Here is a 23,012-nt window from a genome sequence, read left to right as displayed (position 1 = left end):
GTCCCAGCTACTTGGGAGGCTGAGGCAGGAGAATGATGTGAACCCAGGAAGCGGGAACCTGGGAAGTGAGCCAAGATTGCGCCATTGCCCTCCAGCCTGGGTGACAGAGCGAGACTCTGTCTCAAAAAAGAAGAAATTGAGTCAAACATAGAAATAGGGAAAGCAGAGTCCCTGCAGAAGGAATAGTAATAATTATTATAGCAAGTGCGTTTAGCACTTACTACATTTCAAACAGTATTCTACTACTTTATGTATATATGCTACTTTACACATATATATAAATTTATGTAAGTGATACGTATGTATATGTCATTTGACCCTCACAGCAGCTCAATGAAATAACTACCATTATTATCCCCTCTTTCCAGGGGAGGAAACTGGGGCACACAGAAGTTAGGTGACTTCCCAGGATTATATAACTAGTGAGTAACAACAGAGCCAGGATTATGGAGTCAGCACTCCAGCCCCAGAGTCCAGCCTCTGGACCAATATACCACATACTGTCTCACAGAAGGAGGAACTTGGACAAATTATAGTAATGCTGCTGAAACCTCAGAAACAACATCAACATCATTGAGATAATTAACCAAACCTTGTCTTGGTGGGAGTACCACATAGAAGTCAGGCAATTCTAGGGCAATTCCTGGAAGCTTTCAGTGTTTACCTTGCTTAGTTCTGCAACTCCTGGCTAAAGTTTCCATAACTGGTTTTTGTCCTTTGTTCTTTGTTTAACATTTCATTATAAAAAATCCCAAACATATGAAAAAGTAGTCAGAATAATAAAATAATCCCCATGTACCCAGCTATCTATCTTTAACAATTATCAACAAATGTTAGCCCAAGTTTTTTTAAAATTCACTTATTCAATTTCTTCAGCCTTCTAAAATATGTTTTAATATATTGCATAATAAATATACTTAATGTATTAACATCATACATTTTATAATTTATAGGTAAGTAAACGTACATATATTAGAGGGCATGCTCAAACATATGACACTTTAAAAAGCATGGCTATTAGTGGGTTTTGGGTGTAGCCAACGTGTCACTACAGAAATACAGTCAGAATGCCTGGGTTCAGGCCCTGGCTCCACTGCTTACTAGCTCAGTGACCTGCAGGAGTCACTTCACTTCCCAGAGTCTTGCTCTTCTCATCTGTGCAGTGGGGATAGTAATGCTACCCACTCAGGGTTGTTGAGTTGATCAAATGAGATCAGGGATGTGAGACTTTACAAACAGCAAAGAGACACATAAAGGTGAGCAAGAAATCAGACTAACCAGGTGGGGTGGCTACGGCACTGGTGTTGAAAGGTGAAATCCAAAGTCAGGAAGGCCAATCAGAGGATCACACCAAGAGAGAGAGAAGAGGTACCAGGTGGAGAACCAATTGCTAACTGAAGTAACCTAGGTAAGCTTTTGTGTCCTCTTTGTCCCTCCTGGGTACTTGAGGTGGCTGCAGTCACAGCTGGGCTCAGGACCCCATCAGGCTGAGAACTGAAGGTTGAGCCTTATTTTATCTTCTTAGCTTCCCCTACTTTTTTTTCTCTTTTCTCTTTTTTTCTTTCTCGCAGCTTATTTGGATGTCTTCTCTGGCTGACATTACCCAGAAATCTTAGGTGAGGAATTCCCTCCTCCAGCCCTGGCCTACTAGCTGGGCCATCCCCAGGTCATCTTGCCAGCCAAAGGGAATTGAGAGACAGGCCTTCTGTTCTAGACACTGTGGGTTCTAGTGTTTAAATCATATTTATAATGTTTGCCAACTATCCTCTGAGCACTGTGCCTTATTAGACTAGTGACTCCCTGGCTAAGGACATGGCAAAGGTATGACTGCCACCTATAGTAAGTGGAATCAAGATGGCACCAGGGCTGGTTTCTGTGGCCAGTGGGAAGAACACTAGCACATTGCCCTCCCTTGGTGGCCACACTGCCACCCAGATGACACCCAGCCCTGCCACTGCTGCCCATGCCCTCCCCCAGCTTCCTCAGGAGGATCAGTACTGCCTGATCTCTACCCCCAGAGTACAAGAGTCCCCAGCCAAGGCCACCATTAACTTAGGGTTGCTGATCTCTGTTTTAAGGGGTCCTTGTCCCTCATGGAGGAGACAGGATTAGACAAATGCTGTCTCTCTGAATAATCACAAGTAAGAGGAACAAATAAACACAGACAGGCCAGCTGCCACAGCACATGGAAACTAAGAGTAACTGAACTTGTACACATTTTATAAACCACTTGGAGAATATTTTTAAATTGGGATATTTCTGCCCCATAGTCACCCTCGGGACTTTGCTCATCAACATGCCTGACGCCTGAGAACGGCAACTTTCCAAGTAGACTTATGCATTGGGGTCACAAAGGCCACATACTCTGTACGTTTCCCCTGTGATCAAGGCCTGCAGAAACTAAAACAGCTGCAACAAGACCCCAGGGTGCTGCCCTTTTATATGGGCTCAGGGCTTTGGGTGGCCCATTCTTGTCATATTGGGGTATGCAATTTCTCTGCAACCCCAAATTGGGATGAGCGCATATCCTTCAAGTATGAGGATGATAGCCAGGGCTATTTGATTCATGTCCCTGTAATTGCAGGTATTATTCTTATCTGCATGTGTACTCATTTGATGCATATTTATATCTCAGTTCCTGAGAAATTATCAGGCTCAGTGCAGACATGACAGATGGAAAAAACAGTCTTTAGGACTTAAAGGATTAGAAGCTGCTCATAGCATGTGTCACAGTTTAAAACTGTATAATTTTAAAGTGCCATTTTCTTTATTCTCACCAGAAAATAGTAATTATACTTGAGAAGCAATGCTCGGCAATACATTTATTGAACAACTATGGTGTTAGAGAGTGTTTAGCAGGGTTAACAAGACACAGTCCAGCCTTTGAGGAGTTCATAGTCTAGTGGTATAAACAGGTGAACCTGTCATTTCAATATAGAAAGGAAAAAAAAAATACTTAAAATACTATTATAAAGTGTCGTGAGCACCAGGATAGAGTGACCAAGTGTGTGTAGAGCAGGATTTGGGCATGGGGGAGGACTTCGTAAAGCGACTGATGATTAAGGGCAGACACGGTGGGGCAGGAGGGGGAGTGGGCATGAGGACACTCCCGGCAACAGGAACATCTTGCGCAAATGCATCCTGGTCATCTGGCATCTCAAGGAGCTGGGACGCCGATTCAGTGTAGGGGTGACAAGAAATGAAGTGAGGGGTGCTGGCAGAGACCAGATTGACAAGGAATGATCTGCAGTGATGGGGCCAAGGGCTAGTATGTGGTACTTTACTGCTTCCCATCTCTAGCAACTACCTCCCAAACCAAATAAACGGTGCATGCTTGCCCTGCCAACGTGGCCTCATGGTATTTCTCCTTGGTTCCCTCATCCTTCCTATCAGATTGCCACCCTTAAACCTCTTCAACATAGAAATTCTGGAATTGCCTCTGCTTCTATGCCTCACTGGGGAGTTTTCTCTAGTATGTGATGGTAGCCACAACATTTTCAGCAAAGGAGGGATATGATAATAACCAATAAATCTATCCCCAACAAACCACTTGTGGAAGATTTTGGAAATCTGGAACTTCAGGGCAGCCACTGGTTCCCGGGTACCTTAATGAAAGTTTAAAAAGTGCCCCTCCTTCAAGATGCTTTATTCCTGGATGTCAGAAAACTACCATAATATACTACTACTTTAATTCAAAGACACTTTTCTGCCACCTACCAGAAAATCATCCTAAATATACAAATCTAGCATATCTAAAATGTGAATAGAACCCCCTTACATGTGGCATTCTGTGCAGTGTACAACCTGCACAACCATACACAGCAATTCTACTTCAGAGAAAAGCTTCTCTGCTTTCCTAAAAATGAGGCTCTGGGAGCTGGCTGAGATGCAGTGGGGTGGAGGCCTGGAGAAAGGGACCCTGCCAACTGGTCCTATAAAAACAAAATGAACGCAAACTACCCTTTGTTCTCTCTGACATCACCAGGTACTGAGTAGAGCTGAGGCTGGGGCCTGGTAACAAGTCTTCCCTAGGGGCTTCTACTCCCTGCCTGCCCTCATCTCCGCCCCCTACCCAGGCTGCCTATGACCTCTGGAAGACAACTTCTTCTACTGTGGTTTTTGCTTAAATGTCACCATCTTAGGGAGGCATTCTTGACCACCTTGCTTAAAATTTCAAACCCCAGCAACCCTCCTCCCAACTTCCCCTGCTTTATCACTTTTTGACACACCCTATATTTAGTTTGTTTATTATTACCTGTCTGTCTCCACTAGAATGTAAGCTCCATAAAGGTAAGGGTTTGTTTCAATTCGCTGCTGGACCTGCAGCCCTAAGAACAGTGCCTGGCACATATGAGACACTCAAATATTAGCTGAATGAATTAGTCATCTTCCTTTTGGCCACTTCCTTCCCTGTTTCTGAGGTCCACCCTCTTAGTTCTGTTGATTATGGAAGTTCTGTTCTTCTGACTCACACAGTGTGACTTTGCTAAGATCCTGAACCATCCTGTGCCTCCGTAAGAGTTTTGTTCTCTGGAGTAAGGTGTTGGGCCTTATTAAAATGTTTCTGGAAGGAGATAGTGCATTAATTTAAAGTCCATTATCAATTTGTGTGAATTGATTGATGAGATTCCTTCTCATCATCATATGACTTCTCAATAGCTATTTAGTGAGTAGGAATTATAATTCCCTATTTATAGATAAGGAAAAGTTCAGAAACATTAAGGAACATGCCCAAGGTCCCATAAATGGAAAGTACTGAAGTTAAGACTCAAATGCAGAACCACCTCAGCCCAAGGCCTAGAGTCAGGTGGCTGTGTAGCCATTCTCAACAGTGGTGCGGCCAAGTGAATATTTACTGTGGTTGGCTCACAGCAGAAATTTATAGTCAACATTAACCAAGCGGACTCTGTTTCCCTCTTGCTATTAGACACAATTCCAGTGAAAAATCCTTTTCATCAAGGCAGTTGGTTTCCTACCTGGGAAATTGCAAGCAGGGAAACCAAAACAGAATCTGTCACTGTTTAACTTGGACATAAGAAAAAGATGGGACAGAATAAATTTCAGCCATTGAGATACTCCTTTGAGTAGATTTGTTTTTCTCTCTTCCATGAAGTGACAAAGTAAACAGTTGTACTATGAATTGTACCTGATTCCCTAATACTTAACCATTTGTTAAGTGTTTTAAAAAATTAGAGACAGGTAGGTTCAGAATAGGGCACACTAGCCTTGAAGAAATGGTCCTGAGTGGGGCACTGTGGATGGCTGTGTAAGGGAGAGCACCAGGCGCCTGAGCCAAGTTCATTTATTCATCTAACAACGGTAGAGGACCTACTATGTTCTAGTTTAACCAGAGCATACATATATAAGAAAATGCGTTGTTAAAAACCAAGTCATGCTCAAACTGAACTACAGAATCAGGACTGAAATAGTTGCAGGGCCCACGGGGCCAGATCCAACACCTAGAAAGTTGAGCAAACATGGAAAGAATGTATTTTATCCTTGCTAGAGGATGAGAACTGTATATGGTTTACTGTGTGGTAAATGGCAAACATATACAGATGCAAACATCTCACAGTAGGCCCCTCATGGTGACTCACAGCACCTCCTTAGTAAGAAACTGATGACAACTCTTAACCAGCAGTGCCCCAATGACCATCTTTGGTTTGCTGGATCCAGATTTCTTTTCCCTTTTTCTTCCCCAGATTCTGCTGATCCTTTCCTGTGTCCTACACTATCTTTGTCTCAAGCACTACCCAGGGGAGAGGTCACTTCCTTGTGTCATGGATTCATTACTATTTTCAGCAAAGTCCGGCATCTTCACCTACTGTTTGGTCTGACAGTACCATAACCTCACCACGAATAAGGTTTTCATCTCTTCCAATACATGTGGTGAACCATTTGCCAGCATCCCTTAATCATCTTGGTGTCTCTTCCTCAGCTGCCTGCCTTCTGCCCACATGTTCTGCATCATCTTACCTGTAATGTGGCAGTGGGTACAAGGATTGTAGGGCTGTTTCTTTTGGCGAAAAGGGTAACCAGTAGGTTTATTGGTGCTGAAAATGGACCCCATAAATGGAACATAAACTCTCTGTGATCACCATCCCCCTTTGGCTGAGGCCACATGAGGTTTTATTTGTTTTACCATTTCATGCCCAATACTGTGTGGCCCAAGCAGGCTGTGCACCGAGCCCTGGAAATGCAAAGACAAATAAGACTCATCCCGGCCAGGCACAGTGGCTCACATCTGTAATCCCAGCACTTTGGGAGGCTGAGGTGGGTGGATCACAGGAGGCCTAGGTCAGGAGTTCGAGACCAGCCTGACCAACATGGAGAAACCCCGTCTCCACTAAAAATACAAAATTAGCCGGGCGTGGTGGCGCATGCCTGTAATCCCAGCTACTCGGGGAGGCTGAGGCAGGAGAATCGCTTGAACCCGGGAGGAGGAGATTGCAGTGAGCCGAGATGGCGCCATTGCACTCCAACCCAGGCAACAAGAGCGAAACTCCATCTCAAAACAAAAACAAAAACAAAAAGACAAATAAGACTCGTCCCTACCCTCAAGGAGCCCAGCATTTAGTTGGGGAGACACAGAGTGAATGGGTGACAATTGAACATGATGAGGGCTATCACAGAGCCAAGAAGAGAGGATTCATTGCTTGAAGGAGTTTAAGGAAAGGCCTGAACAAGGGATAACAATGAAAAAGCTTAGAGGCCAGGTGCGGTGGCTCACTCCTGTAATCCCAGCACTTTGGGAGGCCGAGACGGGCAGGTCACCTGAGGTTGGGAGTTCAAGACCAGCCTGACCAACATTGAGAAACCCTGTCTCTACTAAAAATACAAAATTAGCCGGGAGTCATGGTACATGCCTATAATCCCAGCTACTTGGGAGGCTGAGGCAGGAGAATCACTTGAACCCGGGACGCAGAGGTTGCGGTGAGCTGAGGTCACGCCATTGCATTCCAGCCTGAGCAACAAGACTGGAGCTACGTCTCAAAAAAAAAAAAAGAAAAGAAAAGAAAAGAAAAAGCTTTGAAATGGAAGGGCTTTTAAGACTAGCTTCTCTCAACAGCACAGTTCTGCCTAAGACATCCAAGCCGGTTGCTGTTTTAGCAAGGAGTTTTAGCTTCTGCCCTCTCTAAGCTCCCTGTACTCTCAGCATTCAGAGGCAACACAAACTCTTCTAGGGCTCCATTCCCTAATATCCCTGACATATATATGCCTTTAGTGATTCTTAGGTGATTGGATGGCAAAGTCAGGAATGCAGACATGAAAATACATTAAATGAGTTTCCCAGTGTGGGGATATCTCCATGAGATGGAGAGCCGGCTGAGCAAGCATCAGGACAACGTGGTTCTCAATACACACTTGGAAAGCTGACAAAAATTACTTCAAGCCACGGAGTGATTCTCAAACCAGGATTAAAAGCAGCAGTGACCATGTATGGCCAGTCTCCATCCAAATCTGGTTTCAACAGATGACACAGGTCTAAATTCCAGTATTCTTAAGACAAAAGAGCTAAGTGAATGGGAGTAACTCTTCATTTCCTCTGCTTTCCTGTAGATAACTGGGAAATTGGAATTCGTCTGGGAAACTAGCTCTGCTCCAGAGCTATGTTTTCTTTTTGAGAAAGTCAATTCACCTATATGAAATTAGCTTTCATGTTATATGTTGGAGACTGGTGCTCTCTCTTACCTACTTTGTGGTATTTAATGAGAATTCCTAGACTGTAGGTTAAGCAAAAGTTTATATGAAGCATTTACAATGAGAAATTATTAAAACCAATGTTTATCAGCAGTTTGTCTCCATCCTCTATCCGCAGTGTGAATGCTGGAAATGGAAGCAGCCCTCTGGGTTCAGGTCCCAGTTCTACTGCTACCTACTTGTGAAAGCAAGTTACTTAACATCTTCATTTCTCAGTTCCTTCATCATTAAGGTAGCAATAACATTATCACTTACCTAGTATTTGGTGCTTTAGGAATTCATTCATGTATTCATTTTGCAAACATTTATTGAGCACCTACTAAGCGCTATGCAATGAGAAGCAGTATACTTTTCAGGTTAAAAGGATGAACTCTGGAACCAGAATACCTGGGTTCCAGATTCACCACTTACTAGCTGTGTGACTTTAGGCAAGTCATTTAACCCCTCCATGCCTCAGTTTTCTCATTCATAACACAAAGATAACAATAGTACCTGCTTCGTGGAGTTGATATAAAAAAATTAAATTTTTCAACATAAGCTTAGAATAGGGCCTGGAACCCAACACTACATAAATATTAGATATTTTTCCAGGTACCATACTCCTGGTTGGAACTTACATTCTAAGTGGGGAGCAAAAAAAATCATAAATAGGCAAATTATTTAATATGTTAGAAGCTGGTAACTACTAGATTGGGGAAATAGAGCAAAAACAAGATTGAGTGTACCAGTGGTAGACTGCAGTCTTTTAAATAATGGTCAGGGTAGGCCTCATTGAGGAGACATTGGAGCAAAAACTGGAGGGCGGCAAGGAAGTGAGTCAGGCCTGTGTCTGGAGGAAGAGTGTTGGAGCAGACAGACCAACCAGTACAAGAGCCCTAAGACTGGTGTGGGCCTGACATGTTTGAGAAGTAGTAAGGAAAGCAGTATAGCCGGAGTCCAGTAATGGAGGAGGAGGAAAAGAGGAGGAAATGAAGTCAGAAAGGTAACAGCACCAGATGACATCAGTCATCGTGAGGACTTTGGTTTTTACACTCTGAGAAGTAGAGAGCCATTGCAAGACTTTGAGCAGAGGAGACACATGGTCTGACTTATACTTTCTAAAAAGACCTATTTGGCTGCTATGTTGATAATAGACTGTAGAGAGAAGAGTGGAAGCAGAAAGAACAGATAGGAAGCTGTTGCAATAATCCAGGGAAGCAATAGCAAACGTGGTAGCAGTGGGGCGGTGAGAAGTGGTCAGATTCCAGACATGTTTTGAAGGCAGTGCAAACAGAATTTGCTGAAGGACCAGATATGGAGTGTAAGGGAAAGAAGGCGGGGAGAAAAAGATGACTCCACAGAAAAATACAGTTGCCATCAATTAAAATGGGGAACTCTGAGGGTGGATCAGAGGGATGAGCTGAGATATTTATTAGATGTGGATATGTTAAGTAGATTGTTGGATATGTAAGTTCAGGAGAAAGGTTTTAAAGTCATGACAGTAGGCTGGGCTCAGTGGCCCACGTCTGTAATCCCAGCACTTTGCGAGGCCGAAGCTGGCAGATCACCTGAAGTCAGGAGTTCAAGACCAGCCTGACCAACATGGCAAAACCCCATCTCTACTAAAAAAAACAAAAACAAAAAAAAATAGCTGGGTGTGGTGGTGGGCACCCATAATCCCAGCTACTTGGTAGGCTGAGGCAGGAGAATCACTTGAACCCAGGAGGCAGGGGTTGCAGTGAGCCAAGATCGCACCACTGCACTCCAGCCTGGGCAACAGAGTGAGACTCTGCCTCAAAAAAATAAAAAAATAAATAAATAAATATAAAGTCATGAGAGTGAATGAGGTCACCAAAGATGCAAATATAAATGGAAAAGAGGGGAAAGGACCAAGCCCTAGTTCCCACTAATATTAAGAGACGAGGAGGAAGAGGAGGAACTCTCAAAGGAGACTAAAAGGAGGGAACCCCAAAGAGGATACACCAGTGTAGAAAGTCGAGTGTAGCCCTATAGGTCATTTTAAGTAAGAAGACAAATGAGAACTAACCATGTGATCTAGCGATGTGGAAACCTTGGGGATTAACTGACATAACACATGAGGCTTGGTGAAAGGTGTGCTCCGGGAATAGTGATTATCATTACCCTCATCAATAGGCTTTATTAAACACCCAATTGTATCAGCATCCCTGCTCCCATCTGCCTGACCCCGAGGGATAAGAAGCCTGGGTTTTCATGAGTGCAGCTAGATTTATTTAGCACTGGACAGAGAGGAAAATCAAGCTGGAGTCTCTTAGGGAAAGTGGGGAAGACTGAACCCAAAGAACCAGAAGGAGGAATCTGAGTAAAGTCAAGTCAAGGGTCAGGGGAGACTGTGTCAGATCAAGGACAAATTGGGTATGAGCTAGGAAGGCCGTGGGTGATCTCAGCAAATACCTAGTTTGGCCTCTGTGGCCTTTCTGGATGGGTGGGGACAAGGTTCCTACAAGACTGGGTAGTTTTAAAGGTCCAGAGGCAGGCAGATAGTGTAGACACAGTCCTCTCCAGTTCTCCCTCTCTTAAGACAAAAAAAAAAAAAAAATTAAATGTATAGAGTCCCATTATATGGCTCATTATACATGACTTGTCGTTGGCCAAGTCATATGTGTGCCTGAAAATAACAATTACTAACCCAAAGGCATCCTGCACCATGAAGCTCCTCCTGGTCTCTTTTCTGATACTGAGTGCTAAGTTATGAAGGACTGATAGCCTCAGGAATATATATCAATGGTCAGCCTGCACGGTGGAATGTTGGCACAGGAAGCTGTTCCCTACCCTCTAAATCCTGCTCACAGTCCCCACCTCACCTCCAAAATCTTTTCCCACATCTTGGCTTTCATCTGCCTTGATTTTGCTAAGACTTGGCCTTCTCTTTGTTCAAACAATTACCATTATAGTACCTTCCTTACAAGGTGGTTATGAGTATCAAGTGACATAATGCATATGTATATGGTGCCTAGCACAGTGCTGGGCATAGAAAAGTGTCAGAAAATGCTTGTTGGTGTTGTGAGTTAATCCCTTGTTAGGATGCAGATGTGCCTGAAAAGAGTAATGCTTTAAACCTGCCCCCTAGGCTAAAGGAAGTTCATTAGAAAGGGTTTTGATAAGGGTCAGGGTGGGAGCACACATGAAGAAATGGGGAAAAGGGTATAAGGGGGCTTCAAAAACAAACTAGTCGTGTGGCTTGCCCCAGCATGTGGGCCTGATCAAAACAATCCTATATACAGGCACTCTCTTACCTTCCTTAGCATTGCAACCTATTGCGTTAATACCAGGCCCTCAGGCATCACAGTTCCTCTGTGTCTCTAGACCATCTCCAGCCACTACCTTCATCCGACTTACAATTCAGCTAAACTCAACTACGTGTCTTTGCTTGTGCTGTTTCCTTCCTGCCTCTTCCTCAAGTGGCTCCCACTGTGCATTCAAGACTCAGCTCTTGTATCTGGAAACCTTTTAAATCATTTCTCCCAAGCTGAGCATTGAGCCCTCCTCTGTGTGACTACAAGCCTATACTTACTTATTGTATACAGCTTAGCACTTTTCATATTAGTTGGTGCAAAAGTAATTGTGGTTTTGGACCATGAATTTTAAACATTGTAACTAGGCTCAAACACTTCTTTATTAATTGAAATAAGAACCATTACAATCAACACATTTTTGCCAATGAGAAGTAAGTTTGTTTATTCCTGTAGCATAAAAAATCTGTGCTTCGGGATTCAACAACTCTTGGAAAGCATTTTCTGCATCCTGCTGATTGTGAAAGCATTTCCCCTGCAAAAAGTTGTCAAAATGCTTGAAGAAGTGGTAGTCAGTTGGCAAGAGATCAGGTAAATATGGTGGATGAGGCAATACTTCAAAGCCCAACTCGTTTAACTTTTGAAGCACTGGTTGTGCAACCTGCAGTCGGGGGTTGTCATGAAGAGGAATTTGGCCCTTTCTGTTAACCGATGCCAGCTGCAGGCTTTGCGGTTTTCAGTGCATTTCATCGATTTCCTAAGAATAGTCTCAGATGTAATGGTTTCTGGGATTCAGAAAGCTGTAGTGGGTCAGACTGGCAGACCACCAAACAGTGACCATGACCTTTTTTTGGTGCAAGTTTGGCTTTGGGAGGTGCTTTGGACCTTCTTCTCCGTCCAACCACTGAGTTGTCATCACCGACTGCCATATAAAATCCACTTTTCGAAGCATGTCACAATCTGATCGAGAAATGGTTTGTTGTTGTTGCATAGAATAAAATGATGGTTCACAATGACGATTTTTAAAATTTTCACTCAACTCATGAGACACCCACTTATCCAGCTTTTTCACCTTTCCAATTTGCTTCAAAGGCTGAACGACCATAGAATGGTCAACATTGAGTTCTTCAGCAACTTCTCGTGTAATTGTAAGAGGATTGGCTTTGATGACTGCTCTCAATTTGTCGTTGTCAACTTCCAATGCCCGGACACTATGCACCTCATCTTCAAGGCTCTCATCTCCTTTGCAAAATTTCTTGAACCAACACTGCACTGCATGTTCATTAGCAGTTTCCAGCCAAATGTGTTGTTGATGTTGTGAGTTGTCTCCACTGCTTTACGACCTATTTTGAACTCAAATAAGAAAGTCACTTGAATTTGCTTTTTGTCTAACATCATTTCCACAGTCTAAAATAAACATAAAATAAAAAGCAAGTAATAAGTCATTAGCAAAAAAAAAAAAAAAGCAAGAAGCGCACATTAAAATGATGTATAACATAACCACATTATTTAAGAATGTATTCCAATACCAAATGGCCAATTTCAACAATGCAAAAACCACAGTTAAGTTTGCACCAAGCTAATAACATGCCATCTCCTACTAGGTTTTATGGTCTTCCAGCAATGCATCTGACACCTCTCACTCTGTACAGTGTACAGTCCCTGTACAGTGGCTGGCACATAGTAGGTGCTTACTAAGTGTGGCAGTATACACATGTACAGAGTTAGGCAAAAATTGGTGTATTTTGGAATGAATAATGCAGAGGAAATAGCCAAGGAATTTTCATGTATGTTTAGAAATAATCACATAAGAGAGACCAAACTTTCTCTTTTATCATTCCAGAATTATTTCATGAAAAGATCACTTTTAATAGCTATTTGGAAGAAAATGAGAGATGCAAATAGCACTTTCAGCAGTGGAATGGAATGGAGCAGAGTGGGGTTTGAAGGAGGGAGTAGAGAGGAGTGGAGTCTCCTGGGCTTGTGGGGCCACAGCAGGAAAGAGAAGTCCAATTACACACAGGGAATTTGAAGTTAGCATAAGGACTTCGTTTTCTATTCCTCTTCTGTTGGATCACGTTAAAATTTGAATTTCGTCTGTTTTCATTTTTTTATAATCCTATGCGAGTTGCTTGACTTTGCTGGACCTCAGCTTCCTCATCCACAAAAATGGAATGATCCACTGCACAGGTAATGAGGTAACATTTGAAAGTTCTTAGCACAGAATCTGACTTGATTAGTCAGATTTTGCTGCAGCAACATATAACTCCCAAATCTGAGTGGCTTACAAACACAAACATTTATTTCTTGAGGGCTGTGCATTGGCTTTGGCTCTGGTGGTCTCCACAGATCTCCATTTATCTTTTCATTCAGTGACCCATAGCAACGGGATGGCCATCGTCTAAGAGCAGCTGTTTTCACTGTGGAGCACAGGCTCTGAAGGGGACACAGCCAAACCACACCAGCTCATTAGCATCTTCAGCTCTGCCATGGCATAGGGCATGTCTACTCATACTCCACTTGACAAGGTAAGTCCCACGGCCCAGCCCAAGGCCAATAGGGATGTCTTTTCCACCTCCAGAGGAGTGCAGCCATCAGGGAGTGCACACATCATTGTCAACAAGGAAAGCTGCCTACCACACGTGGCGTTTCATTGGCCACTGCACCTGAGTCAGTAAATATGTTCATAGATACCTAGAGATGCAAGCGGCCTAGGAGAAGAATGGGACAGTTATGTCCAAGGAGGCAAAAGGAAATGTACACCTGTGTCAAAACCTATTCCCGCCACCACAAACCTCTTCTATTGCTCCAAATTCCCAGCTTTGGAAAAAAATGGGTGAAAAAGAATTGATTTTTTTATAGGGGTTCATGGTAACAGTTCCTTTATCTCTTACTTTCTTCTTCCTGCTCACTTCTCACCAATCAATCTGGCCTTCTTGGCATTTTTTGAAACATTAAACATGCTGCCAGCTCAGGGCCTTTGCACGTACTCTTCCATCTGCTTGAATAAGCTGCCCCAACATCTGCATGACTCCGTCTCTTACTTCATCAGGTCTCTGCTCAAATGTCACCTTGTCCAAAAGGCCTCCTCTGACCAATCTATATAAAATAACCAACCGCTGCCCCAACCATCCCTTATTACCCTTAACCTGATTTACTGTTCTCCATAGGACTTATAGTCTGGGATATTATATATGTACTTATTTTTGTTGTTATTTATTATCTATCTCCATCATTTAGAATATAAGCTCTGCAAGAGCAAGGAATTACTCACTGCTGTATCACCAGCACCTAGAATGGTGAATGATACATAACAGGTAGTCATTAAATATTTGTGGAATTAATTAATTGAGCAAATATGCACCATGACTTTATAGAAATGAATCTCATTTTAATCTTCACAGGAACTATACAAATATACACACATGTGGTATTGCCAAGCCCCATTGAATGGGTATGAATACTTAAGTGAAAGAATTAAAATAACTCACCCAAGATCATACAGCACAGGGCTGCCCACACTGCCAACACTATAAGGAGGGGTAGGCAGGGCAAAGGCTCTCCCTCCAGGTTGTAGCTGAGACACAGCATTGCTGCTTCTCCTTCCCAAGACAGACGAAGCATGGAAGATCCCTTGTACCCTGCAGGACCAGCAGAGCCCTGTGCCCTGGCCACCCTGCCTCCCAGGAAGGTGCCAGGCAGAGAACAGAATATCCTCCACCTGGAGGTAGGGAGGTTAGGACTGGGGAGAGGGAGGAAAGGAGACACTGGTCTGCTTTTTGTGACCATGACCGGCAGAAAGAGGGCTAGCCCGGAGCACATCAATAGCACCTTGTTGACTTTTAACGCTTCCTCACCACCTCTTCTTCTGTGTGCGCCATCTCTGATAACATGCCACAGCCAGCATAATCTCTTCAGGGTGTCTCTCAGCCCTCCTGCCCTGCTACAGCCTTTCCTCTGCCCAGCTCCAAGCATGCTGTCCGCAGACAAAGGCCTTGAAGAGGCTGCATGTGTCCTTGACCCTCACTGACAGCACTTGATTCTGGACTCAGAGGGAGCCCCAGCCACCTTCCGCCTGTTTCAAGGCTCTACCATCCAAGGTCACTGGCAGTAAGAATTTGTTCGTCCCTTTTACTGTCCCATCATTCCCACTGCCCCCCAACCCTGCAGTGCCTTTCTCTTGTCAGTAGCCACCAACAGAAAATTACAGAAACAGAATATCATCACTCTTCAATTATTTATTCAATGCCTGTGTATAAAACACCACCATAATACTGTCCTATGTGTCTGCAGAGCTGACAGTGTCCAGCCCCCACTAGACAACCTCATGCCCTTCCTCAGATGTCACTCTACAGGAAGCTGCTCACCCAGCCCATACACAGAGACTAGCGAGATGACCCAGAGGTAAACTCCAGATCAGTGTGTCTCTTATGCCGATTTTTAACTTCAGATGAACTTGCAGGACCAAGGGAGCCTGCAGGAGGAATGATCTCCAGGAACCACCACCCCTTCCAGGAGCCACCGTTTAAGGGCTTGAGAATGGCCCTCTCTTCCCCTGCCAACTGTCCTTTGATCCTCTAGAACAGTGTTTTTTAAACACAGCAAATTGCAGCTCATTAGTGAGACATGAAATCAATTTAGTGAGCTGAAATCACCATATTTTATCTTAAAAGAGAAAATAGTTTGCATTGCACAAAGTAAAGGTGAGTATTGTTTTATAAAACTTCTCTTTTGTGTGTGTGTGTGTGTGTGTGTGTGTGTGTGTATTCTGGGTGAGAGTATTGAGTGTATTTTTTTGCTGTTATGACACAGAATTTACCCATCAAAGAAAAGTACCCATTATAAGCTGTGGCAGAGGGTCTTCCAAAGCCGGTTGTCCTACCCACTCAACAAGGACAAGCTTGGGGTTCATGAATCATGGGATGTGAACTGTGAGGAGCTGACAGTCACCTTAGCTCGTGGGTATCAAGGCATCCAGAGGAGTTTGATTTGAGAGTGGGACTGATCAGAGGATTCAACAGTCCTAAAAGAAAAGGATTCTTGCTGCTAACAATAGGGACAAAACTGAGAGACTAAAGGTAGCAGAACAAACAAAGGGTCTGGTGCATGGATTGCTCCAAAGAGGAAGGTTGAAGTAGGCTGTCAGTATTTAATGTTAATACAAAGCACCTAGCTAGGTGCTGTGGAGTTCAAAGGAACAGGATAGATCCTGGTGTTAATGAGCCCACATCACAGTAAGGTTGAAAACCAAGCAGATCTGAACCAGTAATGGGCCCACATGTGCAAAACAGCATGTTAATCAAGAGTAGACCTCATGGGTATCAACTATAAGAGTAGTAAGCAGCCAGAAGCAGAGAGAGTGTGAGCAAACTCACAGGGGAACTTGAGCAAGGCGCTAAGGGATGAGTCAGAATAGTGGGGTGGGAAAGGCATTTAAGATCCAATATCCGGAGAAATTGAGTCAAGGTGGGAGCTCCGAGCCAATGTGATGTGTTCTTGAGCCTACACCAATATTAGCCTAGCTGGAGCAGAGGGATTCTGTCTGGAGCCTTGCTTTGTAGGGTGAGGCAAGATTATGAAGGGTCAAGGAAATGGATGTGATGTTATAAATAAAATAAAAATCTAACATAACCCAAATGTCAGCTTCAGGCACCCTGCCATTGAGATCCAGATAAGATTGGCTCGAATCTCCATTCCACATCCTGTGGAAAGTTCAATGCCCTCCCCAAGATGTCTGCATTCTCTCAGAGCAGTTACATTTTTGTGGCCTCCTCTGGTTCTGGAATTAGTTCTGTTGTCAGTGATCTCACCTTCCAGTGTGTGTAGCCCTCTTCTTACCCAGTCCCTTGAGTGACAGTCCCTTGAAACCCAGTCCCTTTTCTTGATTTACTTATACACACATACATAGACACACACACACCACAAATTTTACAAGGCCTTTGCTGACATTTTGAGAAAAATGAAGAAGGGAGGATTTACCCAAAAGCAATGGAAACATTAAAATTTAATATTAAAAAGTCTGTGTTCTTAACAGATTATTTCTTCCCTAACAGGAATTCTGATGCCAGCTATTAAGATAATAGTTGAGTTTTTTTTAAAATTATTATTCTGCTTCACCAAGAAATGTTACAGAGGAAGAGTGGCAGCTATAAATGACAGAGTAGGAGGTGGGGGACTAAGTGCAGAGGAGGAATGAAAGAAAGGAAACAAAAAAGAGGGTGTGGAGATGATTTTGAGGTTTAAAACATTGTCAAAGGAATGAAGAAAAACAGAAGTTAAGGAAATTCAACCAAGTCACATTGCACTGACTTGTATTTACTAAACTGATGCTTTGAAATTCAGGTCTGAGGCTGGTAGGAGGAAGGAGTTTGGAGAAAGGAGCCATGTAGAATGACACATGGAGGTTAGACCTCCAGCCAGAGAGGAACATGAAGCATCTGAATTCTAGCCTGAGTATGCTCCTAACTTGCAGTATAATCTTATTTAACTCACTTCCTTTTCTGGAACACTCAGTTTCTTGTCCGTACAGCAAGAAAGTCAGATTAGTGACCCTTTCCCATAAATTCTGTCATCATCTGTTTATTTTTATTGTCTTTGTAAACTTATTATTAATAGCTGGAGGAGCCACAGGAAAGAGTTCAATAATTGTGAGGGGAGGGCAAGAGGGATATCAAAACTTCTGAAACATGAGTAGGATTGGAGATGTTAGACTAATTGACTAGGACATTAGCTAAAATGTTGTACAGTTATTCTAATAGAGTTGTATTTTAATAGAGAAAGATGATCTTTAGCAGAAACACATATTAGCTGTTCTGAGACTCAGCTCTCCAAGAAGGCCTGGTAGGTGGGCCCACACCAACATGAACGGTCCTCTCTGTTATTCTAGTGTCTCCTATCCCAACTTTGGACATAGTATCTAGAAAAGAAAAACACACCCACCAAATTCTGTCTTGATAAACCTACCTTCCAAAGAAGAAGTGTTTCTCAAAGTGTGTGCAGTTGGTCCTAAAGATGCTCTGAAAATAAATGAAAAAAAAAGGGGAACCCTTGTGGGAAACCAGCATATGCACCCCCCAACATATGACTGTAGGAGACCAGAATATGTTACCCCAAAATATGACTATGGGGAACATAATATGCACCCCAAAATATGACTATGAATATCTACCCCCAAATGTGCCTTTTTGGCATAAGGATTATTTTGAGCTGATTATTTTGAGAAACTTCAGACACAGGAGAAATTCTGAAAACAGAGTAGAAGTCACCCTTTTGTAAGGGAAATTTATACCTATAAGCCTCCCTTTGTAAGGGTATCTTTCTCTCAGTATAAGGACGAGAAGGCTGACTAAATAACAAGAGACTTATCAATGGAGAAGACACTGACTTTAATCTGCATAACCAATCTTACCTTTGTTTCCCATGCTTCTCCTGGGCATCTCCTCATAACCAGCCTTTCCCACACCTTTCTTTCTTTGTTTTAACAGATAATGGTATTTAAGTCTGTTCTGAGATTAACTCATTTCTCTGGGTATCTCCCAGAGATATACATGAGGTATACATGTTACTAAACTTCTGTTTCTTTTTCTCTTATTATTCTGTCGTTTTGTTTTTTTTTTTTTTTTACAGGAGTCTTTCTCATCTAAAAACTATGAAGGATAGAGAGAAAAACATTTCCCCCCACAACATGTGCTTGCTTTGAGTCTTGCTGAACTTCCCACACATTCTATGCTCATGAGACATTGTAGATGTTATATGTAAATAGGGTAACAGAAGGGCAGAGACACATATTCTCTCTGCTCATGGACCTGCTCTGTTTTCCCATCAGATTCCACTTATCAAACAAAAGTTCAAAGATAAAATTAGGAATAATTTCAAGATGGTGAGAGCAGTGTACTAAGCCAAGTAAAGGGTTCTTCTGAGCACAGGGTCCTATGTGACTGCACGTGTCTCTGCCCATGGAGCCAGCCCTGGAAAAGAGTTCATCAATCACATAAATGTCTCTCCCTCTGCTGGCCATTATTGTGCTGTGTTTGGGAGATATGGCAGCCATCTTCTGACCATGAGGGGAACTAGCCTGAGGACACATCTGACATAAGGGAAGAAAGAAAGAATGGCGTCTCGGTTCATTTTGTGCTGCTGTAACAGAATATCAATTCCTGGGTAATTTACAAGGAACAGAAATTTATTTCTCACAATTCTGAGGCTGAGAAGTCCAATAGCAAGAGGGCGGCATCAGGCATGGACCTTCTTGCACTGTTATCCCATGGCAGAAGGCAGAAGGGCAAGAGGGTGAGAGAGAGCAAGAGAGGGCTAAACCACTTTTATTATAACAACCCACACTCTCCATAACAAACCCACTCCCACAATAATGACATAAATCCATGTGTAAGGGCAGAGCCCTCACGACCTAATCACCTTTTAAAAGTCTCACCTCTCAAAAGTCCCACCTCCCAACACTGTTGCACTGGGGATTAAGTTTCTAACACATGAACTTTGGGGGACACATTTGAACCATAGCATTCTTCCCCTAACCCCCAAAATTCATGTCCTTCTCACATGCAAAATACATTTATTTCATCCCAATATCCCCAAAGTCTTAACTCATTCCAGCGTCAGCTCAAAAGTCTGAAGTCTAGAGTTTCATCTAAACTGATTATCAGTGAGACTGAAGGCACAATTCATCCCAAAGCAAATTCTTCCAGCTGTGAGCCTGTGAAATTAAACGTATTATCTACTTCCGATATACAATGGTGGGACAAGCATATAATAAACATTCCCATTCCAAAAGGGAGAAATAGGCAAGAAGAAAGGAGTAACTGGTCCTAAATAACTATAAAACCCAACAGGGAAAACAACAGTATGTCTTAAAGCTGGAGAATAATCTCCTTTGACTCCAAATCCTGAATCCTGGGCACACTGGGGTGGAGGTTAAGCCCCCATGGCCCAGGCAGCCCTACCCCCACAACTTTGCTGGGCTCAGCCAAGCTTCATCTCTCTCAAGGTGGAGTCTGGTACCTGCGGCAGTCCCAGCCTAGATTACACTAAAGCACCCAGGCAGTGATATTCTGTTATAGCAGCACAAAATGAACTGAGACACCAATTTTGGAGTCTTGGTGGTGGTCTCGTTCCCTCAGCTCCAGTAGATATTTCCATAGTGGGGTTTTCTGTGGTGGCCTCATTCCCGTGGCTTCACTAGTCATTGCCAAGGTAGGGATTCTCTGTGGCAGCTTCACTCCTGCAGCAAGTTTCTGCCTGAGCCCCCAGGCTGTCCACAACACCCTTTGAAATCTCAGTGGAGGCCGCCATGGCCCCACAGCTCATGCACTCTTTGTGTCTGCAGAGTTAGCACCACATGGACACCACCAAGGCTTACAGCTTGCACTCTCTGGAGCTGGGGCACGAGGCACATCTGGGCCTACATTGACCAAGGCTAGAGTGGCCAAGGAGCACTGTGCCAGAATGTGGGGAGCAGAATCCCAAGGCAACCCTGAGCAGAGAGCTCATGGAGGGCACTCAAGGCTCATCCCCCCAAATCATTCTGCCCTCTTAGAGTTTTGGGCCTGTGATGGAAGAGGCAGCCTTGAAGATCCCTGAAATACCTTTGGGGTCATTCTCCCATTGTCTCAATGAATAGCATCTGGATTCCTTCCATCTGTAATCATCTCCTTATTAAATAGTGGCTTGTCTGCATCCTTGGTGTCCTCTCATAAACATGCTTCTTTGCCAGGAACGGTGGCTCATGCCTGTAATCCCAGCACTTTGGGAGGCCGAGGCGGGCAGATCACGAGGTCAGGAGATCGAGACCATCCTGGCTAACACAGTGAAACCCCATCTCTACTAAAAATACAAAAACTCAGCCAGGCGTGGTGGTGGGCACCTGTAGTCCCAGCTACTCGGGAGGCTGAGGCAGGAGAATGGCATGAACCCAGGAGGCGGAAGTTGCAGTGAATTGAGATCGTGCCACTGCACTCCAGCCTGGGCGACAGAGTAAGACTCTGTCTCAAAAAAAAAAAAAAGCTTCTTTATTCTTTACATGGACAGAAAACATTTTTCTAAATTTTTATATTCTGCCTCCTTTCTGATCATAAATTCAATCTTTAAACTATTTGTCTCATTTTTCATTTTACTGCAAGGGGCCAAAAGAAGCTATGCAGCACCTTTGGTGCTTTGGTGCTTAGATATTTCTTCTGTAAGATATCCTAGTTTATTGCTCTTAAATTCTGCCTTCCATAAAGCCCTTGGGCATGGATACAATTCAGCCAAATTGTTTGTCATTCTGTAACAAGGATGACCTTTACTCCAGTTTCCAATAACTTGTCTCTCATTTCTGTCTGAGACCTCATCAAAATGGCCTTTACTGTCCATATTTCTACCAACATTCAGATCATGACCACTTAAGTAATCCCTAAGAAGACAGGCTCTCCCTACAGCTCTTGTCTTCTACATAGCTCCCACCAGAATCACCCTTAATGCTCAAGTTATGACAATATAGGCTTTTTCTAGCCTGTTCCTCCAAATTCTTCCAGCCTCTACCCATTACTCAGTTCCAAAGTCACTTTGACATTTGTAGGTATTTGTTATAGCAACAGCCCCACTGCTTGGTACCAATTTTGTGTCTTATTTCATTTTGTGCTGCTATAACAGAATCCTACAGTCTGAGTAATTTATAATGAACAGAAATTTATTTCTCACAGTTCTGAAGACTGAGAAGTCTAAGATCAAGGGGCCAGCATCTGGCAAGGCAAGAGAGAACAAGAGAGGGCTGAACTTGCTTTTATAACAACCCACTCTCTCAATAACAAACCTACTCCTACAATAATGACAAAAATCCATTCATGATGGCAGAGGCCTCTTGACCCAGTCACCTCTTAAAGGTTCCACCTCTAAACATTGTTGCATTGGGGATTAAGTTTCCAACACATGAACTTTGGGGACACCTTGAAATCACAGCAGAAGTGTCTTTGGAGAGGTTATTGAGTCTCTAAATTAATCAGTTCCCCTAGCCACTTTGAGTTGAGTTTTCTCTTATTTGTAGCTGAAAGCATCCAAATTTGGCCCCAACTCAGAAATCTATATTTTTAACTAGCTCCCTAGGTGACTCTGATGTAGGTTGTCTAGAAACCATATTTTGAGAAACAGCTCTAAAACGATGGCAAACATCTCAGCTGTATCAGAAAAACCATGTTTCCACGAGATGGATCACCTCGATTGATTCAAGTGGATGACTCAAATGCACAGTTCTTACTTGCTTTGACCATCAATACTGCCTTTGTACAAAGTTCCACATACCCTCTACACTTAAGAATTTCTTTTTTAAAAGTTATCTGTGATTGCTTAACATCCTGGGAACTAAATAGCTGAAAATCTTGGTTTTATATATATTTTCTTCATGTTATCCCTCCAGGGTGATATGGGAAGATTTATTGACTTTCTTAGTACCTCATGGAGAAACTGCATAGTGTAAAATGTTTTTAGAATCTCAGGACTCTCCAGGGGCTCACCCAATCACTCAATACCCATGCACTGATCTAAATAAAGAATAGCGGCGGCGGCTGCTGTTCTTGCAAAGTAGGGTCACAGTGCCTAACTTCCCCTCCTGAGAAAACAGGGGCCCAGTTCTGACCTGCACTGTCCTCATAGAGCTTAGATTGGGCAAGGGAACAGAAGCAGCTGCAGCAGGGAGTATGGAGTAACTGGGGAAGAGAAATCATTCAGGGCTAAAATAGCGCCTGAAACTCAAAGACAGTCCAATTAAAGTGCCCAATTCACAGTGATTCGAAAAGAAAGACCAGGCCAAGGAAAAGAACAGGTCGTAACCTGGGTCAGTAAGACAGAGAGAGAGAGAGAAAGAGAGAAAGAGAAAGAGAGAGAGAACTGGAAGTTGAGAGGGATACAACCAGTTTCCCTTTAGGGATGCCTGTGGCTTTCCATGGAAGAGAAGGAACTATTGATGACATTAAGTTGGTTTGTTGTGGAGAAAAACACCACAAACTTCTTAGTACAGATTGAGTAATCCTAATCCAAAACTGAAATTCGAAATGTTCCAAAATCTAAAACTTT

General features: G+C 43.2%; 1 protein-coding gene and 1 pseudogene across 1 annotated transcript in view; one reads left to right on the top strand and one right to left on the bottom strand.

The window, feature by feature from the left end:
* Positions 1–23,012, bottom strand: part of LOC129015142 (neuroblastoma breakpoint family member 11-like) — a 2,260,169-nt gene that overhangs the window by 1,756,715 nt on the left and 480,442 nt on the right.
* LOC129012087 (PRAME family member 17-like) overlaps positions 15,346–23,012 on the top strand; it is a 31,113-nt pseudogene continuing 23,446 nt past the window's right edge.

The sequence above is a fragment of the Pongo pygmaeus genome, chromosome 1 (assembly GCF_028885625.2).
Source record: "Pongo pygmaeus isolate AG05252 chromosome 1, NHGRI_mPonPyg2-v2.0_pri, whole genome shotgun sequence".
NCBI lineage: Eukaryota > Metazoa > Chordata > Mammalia > Primates > Hominidae > Pongo > Pongo pygmaeus.
The sequence above is the reverse complement of the archived record's forward strand: the minus strand, read 5'-3'. Positions and strand labels throughout refer to the sequence as shown.